The sequence below is a fragment of the Ursus maritimus genome, unplaced genomic scaffold, assembly GCF_017311325.1.
Source record: "Ursus maritimus isolate PB19 unplaced genomic scaffold, ASM1731132v1 scaffold_1, whole genome shotgun sequence".
NCBI classification, from domain to species: domain Eukaryota; kingdom Metazoa; phylum Chordata; class Mammalia; order Carnivora; family Ursidae; genus Ursus; species Ursus maritimus.
The window spans coordinates 15,471,976-15,496,655 of NW_024423343.1; the positions used below are offsets into that span (position 1 = coordinate 15,471,976).

At 43.7% G+C, this 24,680-nt stretch overlaps 1 protein-coding gene across 3 annotated transcripts in view; it reads right to left on the bottom strand.

The window, feature by feature from the left end:
- Nucleotides 1-24,680, bottom strand: part of SGPP2 (sphingosine-1-phosphate phosphatase 2) — a 110,592-nt gene that overhangs the window by 82,365 nt on the left and 3,547 nt on the right. Inside the window, exon 1 of one of the 3 annotated variants that reach the window (XM_040639909.1) lies at nucleotides 642-662. The exons of the other annotated variants lie outside the window; for them this stretch is intronic. The gene's annotated coding sequence lies outside the window, so the exon portion shown is untranslated. Of the gene's footprint in view, nucleotides 1-641; nucleotides 663-24,680 lie in introns of those variants that run through there. 3 annotated transcript variants of the gene reach the window in all.

Consider the following 24,680-nt stretch of genomic DNA (forward strand, 5'->3'; position numbering starts at 1 on the left):
CCCCCATTGCACTTGGAAGTCCAAATGCATGTTCGTGGTCAAGGCTGGAGATCTGAGCAATGCACATCTTTCCTAACTCTCTAGAGGCTCACCTCCTTCTTATGCTCCAACCACTCTGGCCTTCCTTTAATACTTGTTCCTTGAGCATGTGGCAGCCTCATGGCCTTTGTACTGAGCACGGCTCTGCCTGGCTGCCTCCTTCCAATTTCTGAGATGCCAGCCCCTCAAAGCCTCAAAGGTCACAAAGTAGTCACATTAGCCCCGAACTCAGCTCCTTTCTCTCCCACGTTCTCCTGGCATCAAGACTTCCGCTCTGGCAGAGCCATAGCCCCGGTCACCTTGGCTGCTTTTCTCCAGAGTCTGACCCCCAGAGAAGGATATAAAACACAGGACCTTGGCAAACAGGAACAGTGTCCACGGAGAGCCAGCGGGGATATAGTCTCTGTTCTCTCTGTTAGAAAGATAAAAGCCACCAGGTTCTCCTCCCTTTCCCTTTAGACTCTTGGCAGGTTTAAGAGAAAACTCCCTGATTTGCACTGGCAAAAAAGGCACGAGGCAGAAAAGTCTCATGACTGGAGGTTCCAAAGGGACCTTTACAGAGGAAAGTTAAGTAGAGCAATGTGTTCACAAAATGCACGCACCGTTTTGAAATCACCGCATGGCCTCCGGCACCCTGATCAGAAGCAGCAGGACAGCACCGTGGCTAAACACTGGGGTGTCACTCCTTCCCCGCCACCCACCAGCGGGGCGGCCCTGGCTCTGCACCTTTAGAAACTAAAATGCCAACCTTCCGGAATTGCGAAAAGGAAATGCATCAACGCACACGAAGTGTTTAGAACAGTGCGTGCCTCGTGGAAAGTGCTGAGTGAACGTCAGTTGTCGACAATGGTAATGACCGCTCACCCCTCCAGGCACTCAGCCTCCACCGCTAGGCACTGCATTCCCTGTACTGTACTGAGCACGGCTCTGCCTGGCTGCCTCCTTCCAATTTCTGAGATGCCAGCCCCTCAAAGCCTCCTCTTAGTGGCTCCACGGCATGACCCTGTTCCATTCTGGTAGCACTCCTGCTACCACACTCACTGGTCATGAGGATGCAGTTTTAAAATCAATGTATCGCTATTCTTTTTTTTTTTTTTTTAAGATTTTATTTATTTATTTGAGTGAGAGAGAGAGAGAGGCAGAAAGAGTGGGCGGGTAGGAGAGGGAGAAGCAGGTCCCCCCCTGAGCAAGTCCCCAGTACTGGACTTGACCCCACAACCCTGAGATCATGACCTGAGCTGAAGGCAGATGCCTGACTGAGCCACCTGGGCCCCGCAATGTATCACTATTCTTCTTCTCTTCCTTTCTTTCATTCACTTAGAAAGTTCCATATTCATCTTCTTTGACTTTCGGTGCCTTTGTCATGTTATCAGTCTGAAACCTGAGGCACAAAGCTACTAAGACACGACAGTCACCAGGAGAACATAGCAGGCACTGGATTCTTTGCCCTCAGATGAAAGAAGGGGCGGTGCTTCCCAGGACAGCTTGGGGCTCAGCACCTCAGCCCCCCCTCCCCCCAGATATCTGTTCTGCACTTTCCAAACCAGCCACAGAAAACATAGAGGATTTTGGTTCTTGGCACATCAAAATAATTTTTTACACACTTATTAGGCTAAAGAAGCAGCTGGAGAATGCCATGCATTGTCACAGGTGTCTTCTAAATATTAGTATGACTGTAAAGTATTCTCCACCAATGCAGTGAGGAACAGATTATACTTTTTTCTTTCTTTTTTTTTTAGGTCACATGAAGAAAATATGCTAGTCATTTTATAGGGTACTTTTCTCCCTTCAAAACATCCCCCAGATGATTGATTTCATTGGCATTCTGAAAAATTGCTTCTGGAAAGTCGTTTTAGAGCAGAGTTCTGTTTTTGTAAGTCTCTGATTCCAGCTTTTCCTCCCTCTCTTCTCTTTAGTATTTCTATTCATTTGCTGCTTCTTATTAAAGTGAAGAGATTTGGGGGGATTTCATTTAATTATGAGAACAAGAATGCATTCTGCATTTGGTCAAAATACATTTTGTTTACATTATGAAGAACTGAAGAAGAAGAGGTTGATATTTATAAATCAATACAGGGTAAATCTTAAGTCGTTAATTAAAAAAAGGAAGAAGAAGAAGAAGCATGTCGCCCTGTTTATCTAGACGCCTCTCAGAACTGACTGAAGAAATCCTCCCATCTGGGACACACGGGAAGGCAGGAGAGAGAAAAGCAGGGTGTTCCTCTCATGTCCCTCCCTCTGCTCTCACACGGCCAAGGGTTCAGACGTACTCCCCACCTCCAGGAGTCTGGCTGGGGGCTGCTGGGGAGACATGGCATCCAAGGTGGACCATCCTCTCCTGGGTCCCATGAGGTCTGCCGCCAAGTCTCTCCACAGTTACCTTTTGTTTAACTCAAGGGCCCTATCAGTAAGCCATCTGATTTCCATCTGAACCATTGTGGATCCTGGATCCTGGCTGCAGCTGCGCTCTCTCAGCTTTGGAGTGGGAATCTCTCTGCCCGCCTGTGGGTAACGATTGTTCTATCCTCACTGATGTCCTGTTGATTTTAAACTAATTGTATTTGTAGAAAATGGCAGCCTACAAGTAAGTGGAAGATGGGAAGAGAAGGATGGTCTCTTCGAGAAGTGTCCACAAACGGCTGTACTACTGTTAAGAGAGCTTCCACAATGGTGAAGCCATCGGTCCTGGGAAGGGCAGGCTCTCCACCTACGCTGCCTGGCGTAACGGGACGTGGATGCAGTCCACGTGACTGCTGACGTCATCTTCATCCGCCACGGTCTGGTTAGCTAGGAAACAACATGGGCCTCTCGGGTATTCTCCTAGTCTCAGAGGAGCCCGAGATTCTTGATGCTACAGGAGAGAACACGGGTTATATTGAATAGTATTTTGTTCAGTGGTGAATGATTCCTTTTAGATCGAAGCATACGAGATTGATAATATTTGATAATAATTGATCTACAAAACAGCAGTTCTTCGGGTTCAAACCATGACTACAGAGGTTCTCATTTTGAAGGAGGAATTCTGCTGCCTCAAGTCCATGTTTGAAGTTGGAGACATGCTCATCCTCCTTCTTGCCAACAGGGCCCGGCAGAGCAGGGGGCACAGAAGAGCACCCTACGCACGGAATGATGGCCCAGAGATATGCTCATTTTAGCCCACGTGTAACTGGCTTCTAAAAAATTAGTGGTCAGAATTTTCAACCTCCCTCTATTTTGTTCTTCTTCTGAGAATCGAAGACTGGCATCAGGGCGAGGGCCCACAGGCTTTGTGAGGAGATTCACCGATCCTCGTATAGGGCTGCCATGTGTCCTCCGGGTTCGGCCAAGTCCTCGGCTTGACCATCTCTGCCTCTCACCTGGCCCAGGTGGGCTTCTCACCGCCAGGTTAACTAACCCAATTTGTGTTCATGTGTCCTCGCTCAGAATACCAAAGATGGGCTAACCAGAGCCCCTTGTCTTCTCTGCGGACCAGCCTCCTTCTCCCTCGTCTTTCAGAGAAGGGTCGCCTGGTTACAAGCACCACATGGGAAGAAAGGAAGAGACAGGACCGAGAGCGCAGCTGGAAGACTCCGTCAGCAGCAGTCACTCACACAAGAACACGTTTGCAGAATCTCCACAGACGGGAATCCTCCAGCCCCTTTCTCTAATCCGGCCCTCATGTTCAGCAACCTTCACTGTCAGGAAATTCCGCCATAAATAACCCAAATCCTTCACGCAGCTTAAACCCATTTCCTCTTTACTCCCTGCTCACTGGAGATGGGGAACAGCTGGTCACCGCTCTCTGTACCTAGTTCTTTGTCAAAGGGATGATTGGATTCTGGCTCCGGACCACTGCCATAATTAGGAGTCTGACCAGTTCCATATTGTGCCGTCTGCAAAAGCATGTCAAGCGGGAAGATAAAATTTTGAGCATGCTGTGCTTCTGAAATGTGCCATCAGGAGAACACGAGCCCGCGCCATGCCACCAGGCTGTTCGCAGTTTAAACATTTGTGACTGTGAGGTCTCTCCCATGGAGGAAAAAAGGATGTGTTTCTGAGGCTCGCTCTGCATTGTGAGCATAACATCGAGGGGTGCCAAGAGTCTCTAGAAGCCGCCACAAGTGACAGTACACACGGTGAGCGCGTACTAAGTGCTGCCCGAGGGCCCATGACCTGCATTGTTGCAGGTGCTCTGCGCCGCGTGGCATGAAGTTGAGCCGCACAGACGGCTGACTCGCCCAGGTGTACGCACCTGGCAGTGCTCGTTCAAACCCAAGTGGTTGGAGTCCGGCCACTGGGATCCCTGAGCCGTGTCTCCATCCTGCCCATAAACTGGTGCTGGGGCGCCCGGGGAGCTCATGGTGGGGATGCGGTCCCTTTGTTTCAACAACTGCACTTGGCCTTGGCTGGCAGAGCCCGGGAAATCACGGACAAAGCGGGTTCCCAAGTCTGTGCTCTGGAGCCCGACCTGAATCAGGGGGCAGGCTCTGCCAAATACCACCTGGTCGCTGTGGACACGGCCCGCCTGCCTCAGTGTCCTCGGCATGAAAGTGGGGTGTGGGAGGCATACCTCGTCCCTTGTGCAGCTCTATGCGCCCTCACGGCACGAGTTCTACCTGACATGATCTGCTTCCCTGGTTGGTATTCTGCCTCCTTCACTCTTCTGTGAGCTCAGAAGTGCATGGCTTTGCCTGTCTCACTCACCACTGTATCCCCAGTGCCCAGCTCAGCACATGGGAAGCACCCCGTAATATTTGGAGAATGACTCAGTCATCATGAGGAGGATAATCAAACCACCTATATAAAATAGAACAAAGATGAGTTCTTCCCACTCCTCACAGTTGGCGCCTTCAGAAGGAATAATATGCTGCTTAACTTTGTCCTCTGTGACTGACTTGCCAACTGTGGTTCCTCCTATGGTTATGCAACGATCATTCTGATCTTCTCTGCCACCATGCAGCCTTGGCCTGGACACCAGGGTTCCTTGCTGCCGCCAGCAATACTTCCTGAGTGTCCTCGTAACTCAGCTTTTCAAAGCACAGCACCAGAGACATCATGAACTGCTTACCAGATACCAACCTGTCCCCTTTGGCTTGTTAGCAGAACCCAAACTCAGGTCGAACCTTAGGCAATGGGGCAAGTCAATCTGGACAATTCTCCTTTCTCGAACTTACTTGCAATGAGGGGTGGCCATGTGACCCGCTCCAGCCAGTGAGAAGGAGGTGGGGAGGAGCTTCTGGATAAGCTTCTGTTTTCTTTATGAAAAGGATGGAGACAGCTGTCATTACCTCCACCTCCTTCCTAACTTGAACATGGCTATGAAGCCAAGAGCGATAGCAGCCATCTTGGCATCATGAGACAACAAGCCAATGAGCTAAGGACAGAGGGGCAAAAAGAAGCAGCATGAGTCCTTGATGATACTGGGAAGCAGCTGAACAAATGTTGTCATTCACCAACCCTAGACTTATTGTTACATGAGAAAAACAAGAATTTCAAGCAACTATTATAGGGCTTACTATAACCTATAGCAAAAAAATCCTAACTGATCTGCTGTGTCTTTCTTCACAACTGCAATTCTTCCTTTTTCCATATTTTCTCATTTATGTCAATAACATAGTCATTATGCTCCAAATTCTTCAGGCTCAGAATGCTGAATTATCTTTGGATACAAAAGGCAAAGAAGGCATCCATCTCCAAGTCCTGCAAATCCATTCAGAATGTCTCAGTCAAATCAATAAGGATGTGTACACAGGCATCTATTATAGTGTTTAATTAGCAGAAAAAATGAAAATGATCTTAATTGACTGGCAGAAATAAATCATGACAAATAATGGATAGAAAAATGGGATATTATGTAGTCATTAAATATTGTGAACAAATATTTGTTGATGTGGGACAGAGCTCTAGATATGTCAACTGGAAACTCAGATTGGAAAACAGTACTCTTTAAAACAGTTAAAGGGCCCTCCTTGTCCCCGTCACTGCATAGTTAATGCTTTCCTTGGCTGGGGGTTTGGCCAGAAATTGACAGGAGTCTTGACATCCACCTGGTCAAAGATTTACCTTATTACTGGTGCACACAATGTCTTTTCCCATTTTTAAATTCTCTTAACTTACAATACTCTAGTCTTAAGGATGAAATCTATACATCATATACTGTAATAAAAAAAACCTCCAGGCATATTTCCCCATATGACATCACGTTTCCTATTGTCTAAAATCTGAGAACGTCAGCTGTCCTAATTCTAGATTTGGCAAGTTTTGCATCCGCTTAATGGGTCCATTAGAAATCTTAGAAGCAACTTCTTTCAAAATGTTCACTTTGAGTTTTCTTAGGGGGGACGAGGAAGAATCTGAGAAAGGAAGATCGTGTCTAGCTGAACCTTGATAATCCTTGAGAATGTGTCCTTTCCCACCCCATGCTATGTTCCTTTATTTACAGGTCTCCCAGATAGACTGATGGCTCTTCGAGAGCAGGGAAAGGGAGGCAGATCCATCGCTGAGTGCTCAGAGTACAAGCCAGGGTCTGGCATACTGTTAGGTGCTCTGTGTATCTGGCTGAGCATTGATAGCATTATTGCAAAGCAAAACACACTCCATAATACACTTTCCATAACTCAGTAAGTTCAGAGGAGGGGGAGCAGGACCTGGGAGAGTATTTTTATGGCCAGTGATTGGATACTACAAACTATCAGAGGGAAGAAATACAAAATTGAATATACTTCAAGACAATTTAAAGCACATTTGGCCCAAATTTTGGGGTGGACGCCATTCTGAAGGGGCACAGAAAGTAGATTTGACCACCTGTATGGCCCAACACTCCTCCTGCCCCACCATAAGAGGGGAAATCTATTTCAGAAAAGACCTGCTGGAAAAAAATTGCAGTGGGGGCATTAGGACTACTAGAGGCAGCAGCAGCAGCATTGGTGGTGGGGGGATGGCAGAAATGGTCGTGTAGACAGTGAGCGTTTGAGGGCTCACTTGATGCTAGACACAACGTGACACTCACTGGTGCTGCCAGTGATGACCTTATTCACATCTCGGAATGCTAGGAGGTAGATGTGATTATTCCCCCATTTCACAGATAAGGAGAGCAAGGTGGTAGATCTTACCCCAAGAAGACGTGGTTTGGAAGTGTAAGAAGCAAGGCACCATCTTGGTGCACTCACTACACTGCCTCCCGCCATAGTACCGCACAGACATGGAGCACACGGACCTTCTGCCAGGGGCGTGTGTGGCCACGAAGGGTTCACCGCAACCAACATCCTTGCAGCCCACGACTCAAGTTAGCACCACCAAAACCAATGGTTGAAAACATAAGAACAGCAAAACGATTGTGACATCTGCTTCTGGACGAACGCAGATCTCCCAGGAACCACAGGGAAGAAGCCATGGAGGAAGGGGCAGTAGGAAAGACCATCGCTGGTGCTCCTTCCCTCCCTCTCTGCCGGCCCCTCGTACATCCTTCTGTCGGGGATAAAATAAACTGAAATTTTTTAAAAAATTCCCAGAGCAAAGCCAGGGATCGTTTGATTTCATGATGGTACTTCTACTTCACAGGACGATCAGCACACGGACGATATATTTCCAAGTTTAATTTTGTGACTCTTTGTAGGGGAGAAAGCACGAACACGGTCATTTTCCTTTGCAGGGTGGGTGTTTTAGAAAGGACACTACATGCGAATGTGCCAGGTCCTTCTGAGGTGTTCCCAGGTACAATACTGTGATTCGGTATTTGGTCGCTGTGAGTTCAGGGTTGTTCACTCGGGCTCCACTCTGAGTGACCTTGCTGTGCTCACGGGTGGAGTCTTCGCGGCTCTGAGAGCCACGGAACAGTGGCTGAGCTGAGGAAGGAGGAAGCGAAGGGCCCCCTGAGTCACATCTTTCCAATGTGGATTCATACACTGCCGCACACTTCGGAGTCCGAATATTAGTTTGGAAACACGTTGCAAGAAGAAACTACTTTTTAAAAAGACAGTTTGGATTCTTAGTGGAGAGAAACTCATTTTTTATGTTCAAGGATATTTATATAATTAAGCGAATTTTCTGATACATATCAATGTTCATAGACACATGAAGATGAACTGCGTCATTAAGTTGTCTGATGTTTTTCTGTGCATGAAAAACATCACCCAACAGAGCCAAGAAGGTGGGAGAAGGGGTTGGAAGAAGATGCTTTCAAAATACACTACTATAAAAAGTCTATTAGATAGTATTTTTATCATATCTGCAGTAAATATTGCTATTGGTTATATCATGACAAAGACTGCGTATATTCCATCAATGGAAGTTTGGTTCACCAAAGAAAATCTCTTTTTACTTATCTTTTATAAGATTAAAGGAGCTTTAAAAAAAACGAAACAAAACACGTATGGTCCTCACATTAGATACAGAAAAAAGAGTCAATACAATTTAGCCATAATTCATGAGTATATCACTTGGCCAACAGCTCTAAAAGGGAGGGAAAAACTACATCAAATATAATACTCTATGGTGAAATGTTAAAACCATTCCCTTACAATCAAGAACAAGATAAGAAAGTGGGCTATCACCACTTCTACTCAACATAAGACTGGAGGTCCCTGTCTGTGCAATAAGGTAGGAAAAAATAAAGAAATGAAAGGTGTAAGAATTGAAAAGAAAGACAAAAAATCTGCTTTCTGACTGTTTTCATAGCAAACACAAAGAAATGAGATACCACTTGTTAGCATTATTAAAGTTTGGCAAGTTTGCCAAATCAATACATAAAATTCAATTGCATTCCAACATTCCAGCAGAAAACCAACTTCAGAATATTGTTTTAATAATAACAAAGACATAAAGTATCTAGGAATAAATCTAGCAAAAGAGGTACAAGATTTTATAGAGATAATTATAAAACTTTACTGAAAGATATTTAAAAAAGACTTAAGTAAATAGCAAGTCCTAACAGGTTCAGGGATAAGAAGACTCTGTATCATAAAGATGTTAATTGTCTCCACATTAACCCATAGATTAAATTCAACTCCAATTAAAATCACATTAAAATTAATATTACGTAAAAATTATTTTACATTTCTTTAGGGAAGTAAGGAATAGTCATTATTTTTCAAAAGAAAATATCCATTCAGTTTTTGAAGTTAATAATTATGCTTTATTTTAAAATGAAAACTGACAAATTCTGGTATTATTCAATTAAGAACCACACCAAACAACAGACAATGGTGTCTGTGATGTCCCTATGCTATACTGAATCCTACTTTAGGGTCCCTTCACTTTAAACACCGTCATCAGATTAGGAGGAACCAAGTTGCACCCCAAAGCATGCCCAAGATCCTGCCCGCAGGTGACTTGAGAACTAAAACCACTCACAACAGTTTGGATCTATGACAATAAAAAGAGATCTTCCCAAACAACTTTTAAAGAAACAACAAAAAGTACTTGCCAAAAATCTTCTGAAGGGCGGGGTGGTAACCGCAACATCTGCTTTTCTTAAGACCTTCCTGGACTCTCTAATAAGACAACTTTGGCCAAGCAGAGGAGAGATGTTTTCGAGGCCAAACTCTTTCAGTGCATTAAGAAATTCCCATGAGCGCAGAAGAACATGTGTTTTAAGCTCCAGGCATTTCATGAGGTTGTTTGGACAGAGTAGGAAAAGGTGTACTGTAATTTCGCATGGGGTCTTTACGCGGACATGGAGGGAGACATTTTGTTTCATTTAAGAAAGCTCTAGAGTACTTCCAATGGTTTAATAAACATCCCCCCAAGGTAGGAACACAAGCAAAACTGCTGATATTTGGAACTTTGTTGCAGAGATGTCCATGGTAATTAAAAAAAGTTTTATGTGTTGGGGCGCCTGGGTGGCACAGCGGTTAAGCATCTGCCTTCAGCTCAGGGCGTGATCCCGGCATTATGGGATCGAGCCCCACATCAGGCTCCTCTGCTATGAGCCTGCTTCTTCCTCTCCCACTCCCCCTGCTTGTGTTCCCTCTCTCGCTGGCTGTCTCTATCTCTGTCAAATAAATAAATAAAATCTTTAAAAAAAAAAAAAAAGTTTTATGTGCAACCACCTTAGTAATCTTAGTAACTAAAATTCCTCAAAACTACAAAACATCCTCAGGGAAAATTTTTTTTCAATAAAACAAAAATGGTTTAATTTTCTCTAAACATAAAGCCACTACCTTTTTATTGTATAAAATGTGCAGAAAATAAAGAAAAGCATGAACAAAATTAAAAGCATGAATAAGGAAATATTTAAAGATATTCAGAAAGAACCACTGGTAACATTTGTCTCATTACTCCAGATCCTTTTTAAAAAATACATTCAAATATATGCAGTTTTTGAAATTTGGGTTATATTATGGATACCGTTTTTAAAATGTGCTCTCTCGCTCTCTCTTTTTTTTTTTTTTGGCAATTCCATGTCTAGAAATCTATGGAATTTTAATTACTTTCAAGGTCTCCTTTGGATGTCATTATTAAGTTTCTCCCTTTGTAGAACATAGTTTTAAAAAAAAACCTTTTACAGTTAGATATTTGATAAACACTTTCTGATGATGAAAACCACCTGTGGGAGAAGGGCATCCATTTACCAAACAGATGCAATGGGTTTACCACTTGGGGAATGGCTTGTTGACCTTGTGGTTGACCTTGAAACCAGAAAAGGCAGCCATTAAGATATGAGTTTGTGCTTGCACTCAGCTCCCCTGGCCATAACTTCAGCCATGGCCCATTTGGAGTACAGTTGAAATAAAGAAGAAGCTGCTTGACTTTTTATGTGTATTCCAAGGGACTTCTCTTTTATAATTTTTAATTTAAAATTAGTCAGCTGTTCTCAATGAGAGGACACATGGGCAAAGGAAACCTCAAAAATTATATCTTCCACTAAGTAGTCTCTCCTGGTTTGATTTCACTGTAGTTTATACTGTACCCCTGCCGGAAAAACACGGGTGAAGAACTTCTCAAACTCAATACGCAAGAAACAAATAATCAAATAAAAAAATGGGCAGAAGATATGAACAGACACTTTTTCAATGAAGACATACAAATGGCTAACAGACCATGAAAAAATGTTCAAAATCATTAGCCATCAGGGAAATTCAAATCAAAACCACATTGAGATACCACCTTATGCCAGTTAGAATGGCAAAAATTGACAAGACAAGAAATAACAAATGTTGGAGGGATGTGCAGAAAGGGGATCCCTCTTACACTGTTGGGAATGCAAGTTGGTACAGCCACTTTGGAAAACAGTGTGGAGGTCCCTCAAAAAGTTAAAATAGAGCTACCCTATGATCCAGCAATTGCACTACTGGGTATTTACCCCAAAGATACAGACGTAGTGAAGAGAAGGGCCATATGCACCCCAATGGTCATAGCAGCAATGTCCACAATAGCTAAATCGTGGAAGGAGCCGAGATGCCCTTCAACAGATGACTGGATTAAGAAAATGTGGTCCATATATACAATGGAATATTACTCAGCCATCAAAAAGAACGATTTCTCAACATTTGCTGCAACATGAACGGGACTGGAGGAGATTATGCTAAGTGAAATAAGTCAGGCAGAGAAAGACAATTATCATATGGTTTCACTCATTTATGGAACATAAGATTTAGCAGGAAGATCGGTAGGAGAAGGAAAGGAAGAATGAAGGGGGAGTAAACAGAAGGGGGAATGAACCACGAGAGACTATGGACTCTGGGAAATAAACTGAGGGCTTCAGAGGGGAGGGGGGTGGGGGACTGGGATAGATGGGTAGTAAGGAGGGCACGTATTGCATGGAGCACTGGGTGTTATACACAAACAATGAATCATGGAACATGGCATCAAAAACTAAGGATGTACTATATGGTGACTAACATAACATAATAAAAAATTAGTTTAAAAAAAAAAGAAAAACACGGGTGAGGAAGCAGAAAGGACAGACCTCAGAGGACTCTTTGGAGATACTCGTGGTTCAAGAAAGGCAGGAATGGTAGCTTCTAGGGACACTGGGCTGAAAGCAGATGTTCTGTGGTGTGTAAAGAGGGGGTGAAAGATTTTCAGCATGTTTAACAGATTGAGAAAAAAAATGACAACCGGAGGAGAGACTGAAGAGGCCGTGTGTGAATCTGACCTACTTGCAACACTCACTGGAAGTGGCTGCACAAAACAAAAAACAACAAGAAAAATTTTAATGCAAAAAACCTACAGCTATAGAGCAAGTGAGTTGAAATAAAGTTAAAGATAGACGTGCTTTCGGACCCTCAAATATTTCTCCAGGTTCTTCTGAGTCAGGAAGTCGGGGTCAAGGGCAGGGTTATAACCCAGCCCCGAAGTTCTGGAAACAGATGCCGTAGCATGGCTGGCTCAAACTCAGGAACATCTCCCAAATGCTGCTTTGCGTTTCCTGGGTTTCCCACGGGGTGCACAAAGAGCACCTGCAGTAAAAGCCATGGGAAGGATGGCAGGACCGATTTTTACATGGCAGTAGTATTAGTTTTTAAAAATAAATTATTGTTGAAATAACTATAGATTCACAAGCATTTGCAAAGATGGGCAGAGATGTCCATATACCCTTCTCCCAATGGTTCCATCCTACATAATTTTTTCCCAATGGTTCCATCCTATATAATTATAGCACAATATCAGCGCCAGGAATCTGACACGGGGACAATGTGTGTATACAGTTCTGTGCCATTTTACTACCCCTGTGTGGACTCACTGGACCCATGTGACCACCACCGCCATCAAGGGACAAAACTACCCCATCAACTTGTGGTGATCCCCCTTGTGCAACCCTTTTATAGTCATCCCCTCATTCTTAACCCCTGGCAACCATTAATCTGTCTTCCATCTTTATAATTTTGTCATTTCAAGAATGTTATATGTAGATGGAATCATACACTATGTGATCTTTTGAGATTGACTTTTTCTATGCAGCAAAATGCCCTTGAGACCCATCCAAGTTGTTGGGTATATCAGTAATCTATTCCTTTTTACTGCTGAGTAGTATTCCACGGTATGCACGTACCACAGTTTATTTAGTCATTCCTCTAGCAGGGAGATTTTGGTTATTTCTGGGTTTGGGCTCTTACAAACAAAGCTGCTATGAGCAACCATGTACAGGTTTTTGTGTCAGTAAGTTTTCGTATCGCTGGGATAAATTCCCGGGAGTGTAATTGTGAGCTTCAAGGTAAATGTGTATTTAGTACTGACTTCTAAAGATTAAATAAATAAGTTCTTAACGTTTAAATAAACAAGTCCATGATCTGTGCAGATATACCTGTCTACACCAGGAAGTACTCAGGATGAGTGTGGGAAGTCCCATTTCTACCCCTGTAGTGGTCCTAGGGAGGTAAGCATGAAGAAATCAGGGCTAGATCATTTATAACCCAACACATTGGAAAAATTCAGATAATTTCTTCAGGGTCAAAATTTTTGGATGGTAAAATATGACCGAGGCATTGGATGGGGTTAGATGGAGGCAAAATTAAGTGATCAATGGATGTTCGTCCCTCCTTTCCAAAAGTAATGGTTAGCAGAAATATGCTACTGAATAAACATTGGGGATAGTAATCCATTCCTTTCCTTTGAGGTCACGTGCAATATAACTGTGCATGGCAAGAAAGCAGCCCGGAAGCCTCCTCAGGAACCACTGAGAAGAGGGAGACCCAAGGCTGGGAGGACTCAGAATTGTCTGTCACCCTCGGCAGTGCACAACTGAACTAATTCATTTCCTGCCTCACTATCTGATCATCATACTATGAGGGTAACACCCTCTCAGCTTACTGCCTTCCTTGCTCAGAGTTGCCAAGGACTGTAGGCTCTCCCTAACACTTTCAGAACCCCCAACCCTTGCCCAAGGCTACTGAAATACCACAAGTATTTCGCAGGATGTGAATGATGGGCTTTATGGACCTGAAAGTAACAGGTGGGAGAACAAGGAAACCAGGCATGACTTATCTAAGCCCACAGATCTCTATCCCCCTTCTCCTCCTCAGACTCCAAATATTTTCTCTTTACAAGGAAAGATCAGTAATGTACTGGTTGTGAGCTTATGTTAGCTGATGTATAGTGGAAGATTTTTGATGCACAATGGAGAAACTAAAAAAAGACCATCCGAGATCAGTAGGAAACCACCTCCACTAAAATCACAGTGGAAAAAGTAGATAAAGTGTCTGACCAGACCATTCACAAAAGGAGTAATACAAGTATCTGCTAAACAGAATAAAAATATTCAACCTCAATTAGAACAACGAGATGCTTTCATTCTGCTATCAAATTGGCTGATCACTTTTCAAAAGACATCACTAATGGATGACAAAATTCATGGATGAAAATATGCCAAGAAACAAGACATTTATAATGTGTCTGAATACTGGTCTACAGCATACTTTTTTTTTTTTTTTTTTTACAGATTTTGTTTATTTATTTGAGAGAGAGAGCATGTAAGCATAAGCAGGGGGAGCAGCAGAGGGAGAGGGAGAAGCAGACTCCCTGCTGAGCAGGGAGCCTGAGGCAGGGCTCCATCCCAGGACCCCGAGATCATGATCTGAGCTTAACTGACTGAGCCACCCAGGCACCCTACAGCATACTTCCTAATTACAAAGAGGAAAACATTTACCTCTAGGAAACCACTTAACACACTTTCAAAGGTGTTTGAAGTTAAAATCACTGGTAATGGAATAAATCAGCATTTTGTGTCTCTTGATATGAAGCGCTAAGAAGGATCCAGTATCTTGCCTGTGGTGTTTCCCGCCCAAAATACAGAACCTAAATGTCATCATGAGGAGACACTGGACAAATCCAAGTTGGTCTGGGCTCTTCAGAAGTCAGGGTGAGGAAACGCAAAGAAAGACTAAAGAACTTCCAGAATGGAACAAGGTCCACAGATCACATACCATTTCTTGCGCTGTGGTTATATATGAGGCTAAATCAGGAAAACATGGGTCAAGAGCACATAGGAATTTTTTTTGTAGTATTTTGGCAAATTTTCAAAAATCAGAAATTACATCAAGCTGAAAAGTTAAAAATAAACGATTTTTAAAATAACACTTGAGGGCGCCTGGGTGGCTCAGTCGGTTAAGCGTCTGCCTTCAGCTCAAGTCATGATGTCACGATCTCAGGGTCCTGGGATGGAGTCCCGCATTGGGCTCCCTGCTCAGCGGGGCGTCTGCTTCTCCCTAACGCTCTCACTCTCGCTTACTCTCTCTCAAATAAATAAATAAGATCTTTAAAAAAAGAGTAGAAAAATTCCTTTAAAAAAAGAGTTGAAAAGTACAAAAATTAATTTCAAAATATTTGATATCTTCCCAGCTGAAAATCATCAAAAGATCAAAATTCAGAAAGGAGGGGAAAAAAAAACAACCCCAAAACCCACCTTCTGACAGAACCACTTTTCGCTCGTGCTTTTAATAAAATCTTTGATGTCTATTTCATGGCCACTTTTTAAATCACCTTTCAAGAGAGGGTGATTTTTTTTTAACTGCAAAAAACCCCACCAAAAAACATGTTCACCTAAGTCCTTTCTCCACCAATTAAATCCTGGCTTCTCAGGTCCCAACATCCTACCCAAGGAGCCTTCTCATTCACCCACCTTTCCCTCTCCCTCCTACCCATAGGAGTCCTTGTTTTGATGGGCTGTTTCCCATAAAACCCTATGGGAACAAAGATTTTGCCATTTAGAAAAATCAAAACATACTTGGGAGATTTCAGAGAGGGCATTTCTCCAGCAGGCACACATACCAAATAAACAGCATTAATAAAAGCAAGAATGAATCTGATGGTTTGTTTTATTAAACAAATGGGTATAAAAATGCCAGTGAGCAATTGGGGGCCTGGAGGCAATATTCAAAATGGTTCCAGGAAACCATTACTCCCTTTTCCGCCCCCTTTCAAGATCTCAGGTGGTTATTTCCTCCCCCTTCCCCCCACCCTGGCTTGCGCTTAAGGTTTGCTTTCTTTGATTTTTAAAGCACTTGGCTAATTAGTCCATACTGTGTTGGAAGCAGGAGTGAGGAGGGAGCAACGTGCACCGCGGTCTCCACTGGATTTTTCAATATCTCATTTTCTTCCTATGTGCAATGTATCTCACCAGGCAAGTCGAATAATAAAGGCCGGTGGATGCCCCCAATTTTAGCATTTTCATAGATTCCTAACACAGATAGAAGCACTCTAAATGTGTTGCCAGGAAACCGTGACAGTATTTTCTCCCAGGAAAATTCTGTGCCAAACAAAATGCAAGAATGCCTTTGTTCGAGACGTAATTCTTCTCAGGACACCGAGGATTTAATAATTAACAAAAACTGTAACAACAGAAGTGAAAGTGCTTTTTTTAAAAAATATATAAAAATGTTGACATCTTAATTATAAGTCAAGAAAATTAGAATTAGACAAGGCTTGCTGTCAACAGCTTTCCTAAACATAGTATCTTAATCACATTTTTAAAAAAATTGACAGGTGTCTGTTTCACCCTCCCGAACTTCTAGCTGTCCCTAAACTCCCTGTGTCCAAATGAAGAAAGCAAACCAATAAAAAAGTTATTCATTAATCGAAACCCTTCATCAGTTTCCCAAATAAAAAGGAAGGAGCCAACACAGAAAAAAAAAGTTAGGCTAAAAGAAGACACAGTCAGGTAGAGTGGTCAGGGATAAAATGACCCCAGCTATGACAGGAAAGAGCAGGTGATCACGTTTCTGCCAAGAAAGAACAGGTTGAGTTCAGCACGCCCTTACTTAATGCTTCGTTCAACAGGTAGTACTAAGCAGCTGCCGTGTTCCAGGCACATGTTAGGCCCTGGGGGTGCAGAGGAGAAAGAGGGATCCGGCCCCTGCCCCCACCCCATTTCCAACTACGCAAATATGATAAGACTCATGATCTGATTCCAGTTACGGGCCTGTTTTCAAAGCAGCAGGGGACCAGCACATTCTGCTTGCGAGGGAAGACCCACGCAGGCCCCCTCCAGTGAGAGGAGTCTGTTACACGATTCCTCAGGAAGCAAGGAAATGTTCTCTGACGCCGCACAGCCAGTCCCCATCCCCGGGCTCCGCGGCCCTCGGCCCCCAGCTCTTCCGTGCTGAAGGTCACCAGTCCCTCCAGCACCTGCCCTCAGACGCGGAGCCAACCACACTGAAGACTCCGCTTCAGAGTTTTCTCTTCTGCTTTTTACCACCGCCGTGGACTCGCTGCTCTCCTCGCTACCGTGGGCTTCTGCTTTCCTACCGCTTTCTCGGTCTCGAGGGTTCTGCCTGTGACCCCTCTCTCTCTCTGAAGTTCATCACCACGCCACCGTTTCCGTCCCTCTTTGTGGGTCTTGCATTCAGACTCCCTCAGGGAGCAATGCCATTGGTCCCATCGGTCACTCTCCCCTGTGCAGTATCCCAACTGGGTGAGGTCCTCACACCAGGCCATGTCCCCAGACGCTGACCAGCCTATAGAAGGCTGCCCTTGAGCAGAGGGCTGTCCAATCAGCTTGTAGCCATAATGATGGGGTCCCAGGATGGGTCCCCCAGTACCCAACTACAGTGAGAAAATTGGTGAAAGGAAACCTCCTTTGGAATGGAACCAGCGGCCAGCAGGGGGAGCTCTCACACACCACCGCTCCTCAGCCCATAGACGACCCAGACCCACGGCGAAGTGCAGTACTTGCAAGTCCAAACCACCCCAGCAAGAGGAGGAAAGGTTTTCTCCTGGCTCAGCAACAGCCCAGCCAATGAGAGCTGTCACAACTCAGCCAATGACAAGTCAGCATACTTCAAACTCCTAGTTTATTCCAATGGACTTTTTGTTTATAAAAGCCTTCCCAACGTCCCTCTTCCCCCTATAAAAGAATGTTCCTCTCCTCTGTTTTGTTGTAGTTTGGTTTTGCCGAGGTTCGCTTGTCCTGAGTTGCAATTCTTTGCTCTTCCTGAATAAACCTATTTTTGCTACAAAATTACTGACAGTTATATTTTTAAGATTAACAAGGCAAACCAATGTCTTAAGGAACCATCAGCGGTCTCTTTCTTCCTAAGAGTTTGTGGGTGAAGGTGACAATCAAGAGTATCACAAAGAACCCCAAACAGAATTTACGGCTTGATTTTATGTTAGTAACATGTCTGCTGCTGTTGGAATAGAACATCGCCATTTCTTTCTTTCTTTTTTTTTTTAAGATTTTATTTATTTATTTGACAGAGAGAGAGAGAGACAGACAGCGAGAGAGGGAACACAAGCAGGGGGAGTGGGAGAGGAAGAAGCAGGCTCCCAGCGGAGGAGCTTGATGCGGGCTCGACCCCTGGACTCTGGGATCATGCTCTGAGCCAAGGCGGACGCTTAACGACTGAGCCACCCAGGTGCCCCAGAACATTGCCATTTCTTAAATGCTTCAGCAACCAGGCTCCCTCAATACCCCCCAAAGGCATTGCTCTTCAAGCCCACACTCTTTGCTATCAGGCACAGGGACACCCCAAGAACCTTTCTTATCATGATGTCCCCGTCACCAATTCCGACTTGACACGTGGTATGGAGCTGGTTTGCCGTCCCTTTGTCTACAGGATGAAGACCATATTCTGCAGGAAGCCGCATTCAGGCTTCAGCCTAAAACTCTGACCAGAGTCCCAAACTCCAGCTAGTATTACCATCCCAATTTCTTGATGCTACCTGGGCTGGATCCTTTCCATTTGACCTTCCAGGTCCACTCCACACCCTTCTCCACGGAGGCTGACCTTTGTGTAGGGCAGCAGGCAGGCTCCCAATCTCCTTGGCTTCTGATGGAATTTGGCCCAAGGAGAGCACTGGCGGCATACGAGAGGACGGGTGGAGAATGAGTTTGAGCCAGAGTTCCTCTACTCCTCCTGCCCAGTTGTGGCTGTGTTTTGCTACTAAAGGCCTCAGCTCCTGTCAGGAGTCTCTCTCTGACAGCTAAGCTCTCACTGGGTCTGAACTTACTACAGCCGTATCTTCTCCTCTTGCTCTTTTAGGCTGAAAGTCATCTGCTCCAAGATGCTTATCCTCCCTTGTTGGTTTTTCCAACACCACCTACACCTTTGTAAATGATCCCATCTTTGAACTCCCTTCAATTATCTACCCCCTTTTAGAAAAATTTAAATAGACTTTATTTTTTATTTTATTTTATTTTTTAAAGATTTATTTATTTGAGAGAGAGAGTGAGAGAGAGCATGAGCAGGGGGCAGGGAGAGGGAGAAGCAGGCTCCCGGTGAGCAGGGAGCCCAAAGCAGGGCTCGATCCCAGGACCTTGGGATCATGACCTGAGCCAAAGGCAGACACTTCACCGACTTAGCCACCCAGGTGCCCCTAGACTTTATTTTGTAGAACAGTTTTCAATTTGGAGAAAAATTTACTGATGCATTTTTTTAAACTAAATTCCATACTCTATTCAGACTTCCTTAGTTTTTACCTAACATCCTTTTTTATCTGTTCCAGGGTCCCCTCCAGGATACCACAATTGCCTTTACTTGTCATGTCTTCTTAAGCTACTCCTGGCTGTGACATTTGTCAGACTTTCCTTGTTATTTATGGCCTTGGCAATTTTGAAGAGTGTAGGTCAGGTATTTGGCAGAATGCCCCTCAACTAGGATTTGTCTGGTGTCTTTCTCATGATTAGGCGGAGGGTGGGGGTTTTAAAGACCACCCAGGTGAAGTGCCATTTTCGACATGTATCAAGAGTAGAGAATTTCGACGTGCGTCAAGAGCACATACCGTCAACGTGACTTTCACTGTTGATGTTAACCGTGATTACCTGGCCGAGGGGGTGTCTGTCAGGTCTCCATGCTATACAATTACTCCTCTGTGCAGCCCACACTTAAGGAAAAGGACGTTATGTTTCTCCTCCTTGAAGCAGAACCTACGGATATTTTTTTTTTAGGTAAAATATACATAACATAAAATTTGCCATTTTTAAAATTAATTAATTAATTTATTTATTTTAAAGATTTTATTTATTTATTTGTCAGAGAGAGAGAGAGCACAAGCAAAGGGAGCTGCAGGCAGAGGGAGAAGCAGGCTCCCTGCTGAGCAAGGAGCCTGATGCAGGACTCGATCCCAGGACCCTGGGATCTTGACCTGAGCAGAAGGCAGAGGCTTAACTGACTGAGCCACCCGGGTGCCCCAAAACTTGCCATTTTAACCATTTTTAAGGGCTCAATTACTCTTTAATCTCTTTGCTGCTGGGAATCTTACTCTACCCAACCTGAACGTTTCACTCTGCACCAAAAATGGCAATGTGTCTTTATGTTTTAACACTTAAGATAAAGGTAAAGAAAAGAGATTCTCATATTTTCTTTTTTTTCCCTAAGATTAATTAATTTATTTGAGAGAAAGAGAGAGAGAGAGTGCACATGCGAGCCAGGGGAGGGGCAGAGGGAAAGGGAGAGAGAGAAAATCGCCAACAGACTTCCAGCTAAGCATGGAGACAGAACCGGGGCTTGATCCCAAGACCCTGAAATCATGACCTGAGTCAAAACTAGGAGTCGGGCGTTTAACCTGCTGAGCCACCCAGGTGCCCTGAGTTTCTCACATTTTCATCTATTTGATTCCTATTGCTCTTTAGTCCCCACTCAAGACTTCATGAGCTCCTCCAAGGATAGTGAGCTACTCCTGCTATTGTCTCCCTGGCCACAAACTTATCCTATTATTATTATTATTATTATTATTATTAGCCTAGTATCCTAATATTATTATGAGCCTACATATTCTATTCTAGTATTTTTTTTTTTTGCATTGCATAATTTTCTTTGTGGCTTTCCCAGGGCGGAAACTAGATCTTACTTATCTTTATATCTTTAAGTATGAGGACTATCCTAGAATCACAGCAGCTGATGAAGAAATGTTGGCTGGCATACGATCTCACTCATATGTGGAATTTAGGAGAGAAAGCAGATGAACATATGGGAAGGGGGAAAAGAAAAAAACGGGAGAGGGAAACAAGCCATAAAAGACTCTTAACACAGAGAACAAACTGAGGGTGGCTGGAGGGAGGTGGGTGGGGGAGGGGCTAGGAGGGGGATGGGGGTGAAGGAGGGCACTGGTTGTGATGAGCACCGGGTGTTGTGCGTAAGTGATGAATCACTGAATTCTACTCCAGAAACCAACATTGCACTGTATGGGAACAAACTAAAATTTAAATTAAAAAAAAAAAAGAAGAAAGAAATGTTGGCTGGAAATTAAGGAAGAAGAGATGAGAGAGAAGCAAAAGTGGCTTATTGGAGCGCCTGGGTGGCTCAGTTGGTTGAGTGTCTGATCTCAGGGTTGTGGGATTGAGCTCCATGGGGCTCCGTGCTCAGGGCACAGTCTCCTTGAAATTCTCTCTCCCTCTCCTTCTGCCCCTCCCCCTGCTTGCACACAGTCTCTCACCCTCTAAAATAAATAAATAAATGAATAAATAAAATCTTAAAAAAAAAGAAGAAGCCAAGGTGATCTATTTTCTCCAAAGAATAAAGAGGGTGCCAATACCTAATAATGGTGGGGGTGGGGGAGAACCCACACTCACAGTTACACATCCTAGCACACCTGTCCTGTGGGACAGCTTGGTACCGAAGGCCATTAATATATGTATTTCTACCCAGCAGTTCCATGGCTGGAAATTTAAATTAAAAAGACAATCAAGGACTGAAATTGGTCTTGGCAATGATTTTTTTGGATTTGACACCCAAAGCAAAGGCAACGAAAGGAAAAATACACATCAAATTAAAAAGCTTCTGCACAGCAAAGGAAAACATCAACAAAATGAACAGGCAATCTACCAAACGGGAGAAAATATTTGCAAATCATATATCTGATAAGGGGAATTGTTTTCCAAATAATCCCATTAAAATGGGCAGAGGATCGGAACAGACATTTTGCCAAAGAAAACATCCAGATGGCCAACAGACAGACAAAGAGATGTGCAACATCGCTCATCATCAGGGAAACGCACATCGAAGCGATGATGACATATCCTCTCACACCTGTTAGAAGGGTTATTAACAAAAAGACAAAAAGTAACAAGTGTTAGCCAGGATGTGAGTAAAGGGAACCTGTGTGCACTGTTGGAGGGAATGTGAATTGGTACAGCCGCTACAGAAACAACATGGGGGTTCCTCAAAAAATTAAAAATTAAAAACAGCCGCCTGGCTGGCTCAGTCGGTAGATCATGCAACTCTTGATTTTGGGGTTGTGAGTTCAAGTCCTATGTTGGGTGTAGAAGTTACTTAAAAATAGAATCTTGAGGGGGGTCTGGCTGGCTCAGTCAGTTAAGTGTCTGACTCTTGATTTTGGCTCAGGTCATGATCATGGGGTGGTGGGATCGGGCCCCACATGGGGCTCTGTGCTCACTAGGGCATCTGCTTGGGATTCTCTCTCTCCCTCTTCCCCTTCCCCCCTGCTCTCCCTCTTTCTCTCTCTCTCATAAGTGAATACGTCTTAAAAATAAAATAAAATAAAATAAAATCTTTTTAAAAATTAAGAATAGAAATACCGTATGATCTAGCAATTCCGTTTCTGAGTATTTATCTGAAGAAAAAGAAAACACTAACTCAAAAAGATATCTGCACCCCCATGTTCATTTCAGCATCATTTACAATAGCCGAAGTTTGGAAGCAACTTTAGTATCTATGGATGAAGGGATAAAGAAAATATACCACACACACGCACACACACGCACACACACACACGCACACACAAATGGAATATTCAGCCATAAAAAAGAAAGAAATCTTGCCATTTGTGAGAATATGGGTGGAACCTGAGGGCATTATGCTAAATAAAATAAGTCAGAGATAAACAAATACCATATGATCTCATTTATATATGGAATATAAAACAAACAAACAAAAAATCTGAACTCATAGATTAAGAGCACAGATTGGTGGTTGCCAGAGGCGTTGGGGGTGGGGGTGGGTGAAACGGGTGAAGGTGGTGACAAAATACATGCTTAAGGTTACGAAATAGATAAGTCATGGGCTGTAATGTACGGCAGGGCAACTATAGTTAATAATGTATATTTGAAATTGCTAAGAGGGGAGATCTCGAAAGTTCTCATCATGGGGCACCTGGGTGGCTCAGCTGGTTGAGCGTCTGACTCCTGGTTTTGACCCAGGTCATGATCTCAGGGTCTTGAGATTGCACCCCTCGCAGGGCTCTGCACTCAGCTCGGAGTCTGCTTGAGATTCTCTCCCTCCTTCTCCTTCCCCCCGCCCCGTCCCTCCCCTGGGTCATGTGCACATACTCATTCTCTTTCTCTCTCTCTCAAATAAATAAATAAATAAAATCTTATAACAAAAAGTTCTCATCACAAGAAGAAAAACTGTAATTATGGGTGGTGATGGATATTAACCAGACTTACTGTGATCATTTCCCGACGCAGTATTTACAAACATTGAATCATTATGCTGTATACCTATAATTCATGTCATCTTATGTGTCAATTATATCTCAATTTAAAAAGACAGTCAAGATATAGGGAAAGATACAAAGATGTTATTATTTTTAAAGCAAAAACTGGAAAAAACCTAAAAGCCCAGCAATAGGCCAACTAAATTATAGTATACCCATGCTGTGGAGGAATGTATAGCCACTAAAAATCAGGTTGAACATTTACTGAGTGATTGCCTTTGGGCAGTGGTATAATGGCCATGGATTTAACTTTTTCTTTGTATTTTTCCAAGTTTTCTCATCTGAACAATATCTGTAACTAGAAAAAAATGATCAAAGATACCTTTTCAAAGTGGCTTATTTTAAGTCAAGCAGAGAAAGACAATTATCATATGATTTCTCTCATCTATGGAACATAAGAACTAGGAAGATCAGTAGGGGAAGAAAGGGATAAAGAAAGGGGGGGTAATCAGAAGGGGGGAATGAAGCATGAGAGACTATGGACTTTGGGAAATAAACTGAGGGCTTCAGAGGGGTGGGGTGGGGGAATGGGATAGACCGGTGATGGGTAGTAAGGAGGGCACGTATTGCATGGTGCACTGGGTGTTATATGCAACTAATGAATCATCGAACTTTGCATCAGAAACCAGGGATGTACTGTATGGTGACTAACATAATATAATAAAAAAAATTTTAAAAAGTGGCTTATTTTACCATTTCGAAACTGAACATCAAAGAAATTCAAAACATGAAGTTCCACCTGTTGGCCAGTGGAGTTAAAACCAAGCCAAATGTCCCAGAGGCCACGCCGGGCCCCTCCAGCATCAAACACCATTCTCATCCTAGACACACTAAGCGTGGTGGGCCCCAGAAGAAGGGAATTCAGAGTTTCCCACCTGTTTGCCGGTTCCTCCGACCCCACTTCTCACCTGGACCCTGGACATCGGTTTTTTTGTTTGTGTTTTTAAAGTTCCTCTAACTGACTACAATGTGTAGCCGCAGGTGGGAACCGAAGTTTCTATTCCACTTTGCCTGTTCTGCAGATGAGACCCAGAGAAGTTCAAAGTCACATGGAGGTGGGGCCCAATCCAGGTCTCCTGATTCCTAAGATGGTTCTTTGCACTAGACCAAGCCAATAAAAGCAAGGGTGGGTTTTGGTAGATTGACAGACCAGGAAGGCCCCAAATGTTGGGGTGCAAAGGGGTGCAAAGATCTCTGTATAACCTATCTTTGATCCCTGCCTCAACCCAACTGTAGAACTATGTCTGAATAAACAGTTATCAAAAGGTATTTATGGAGCACAGTACAATTTGGAAAGATCACTCCAGTCTAACGTAATGACAGGGAAAGGC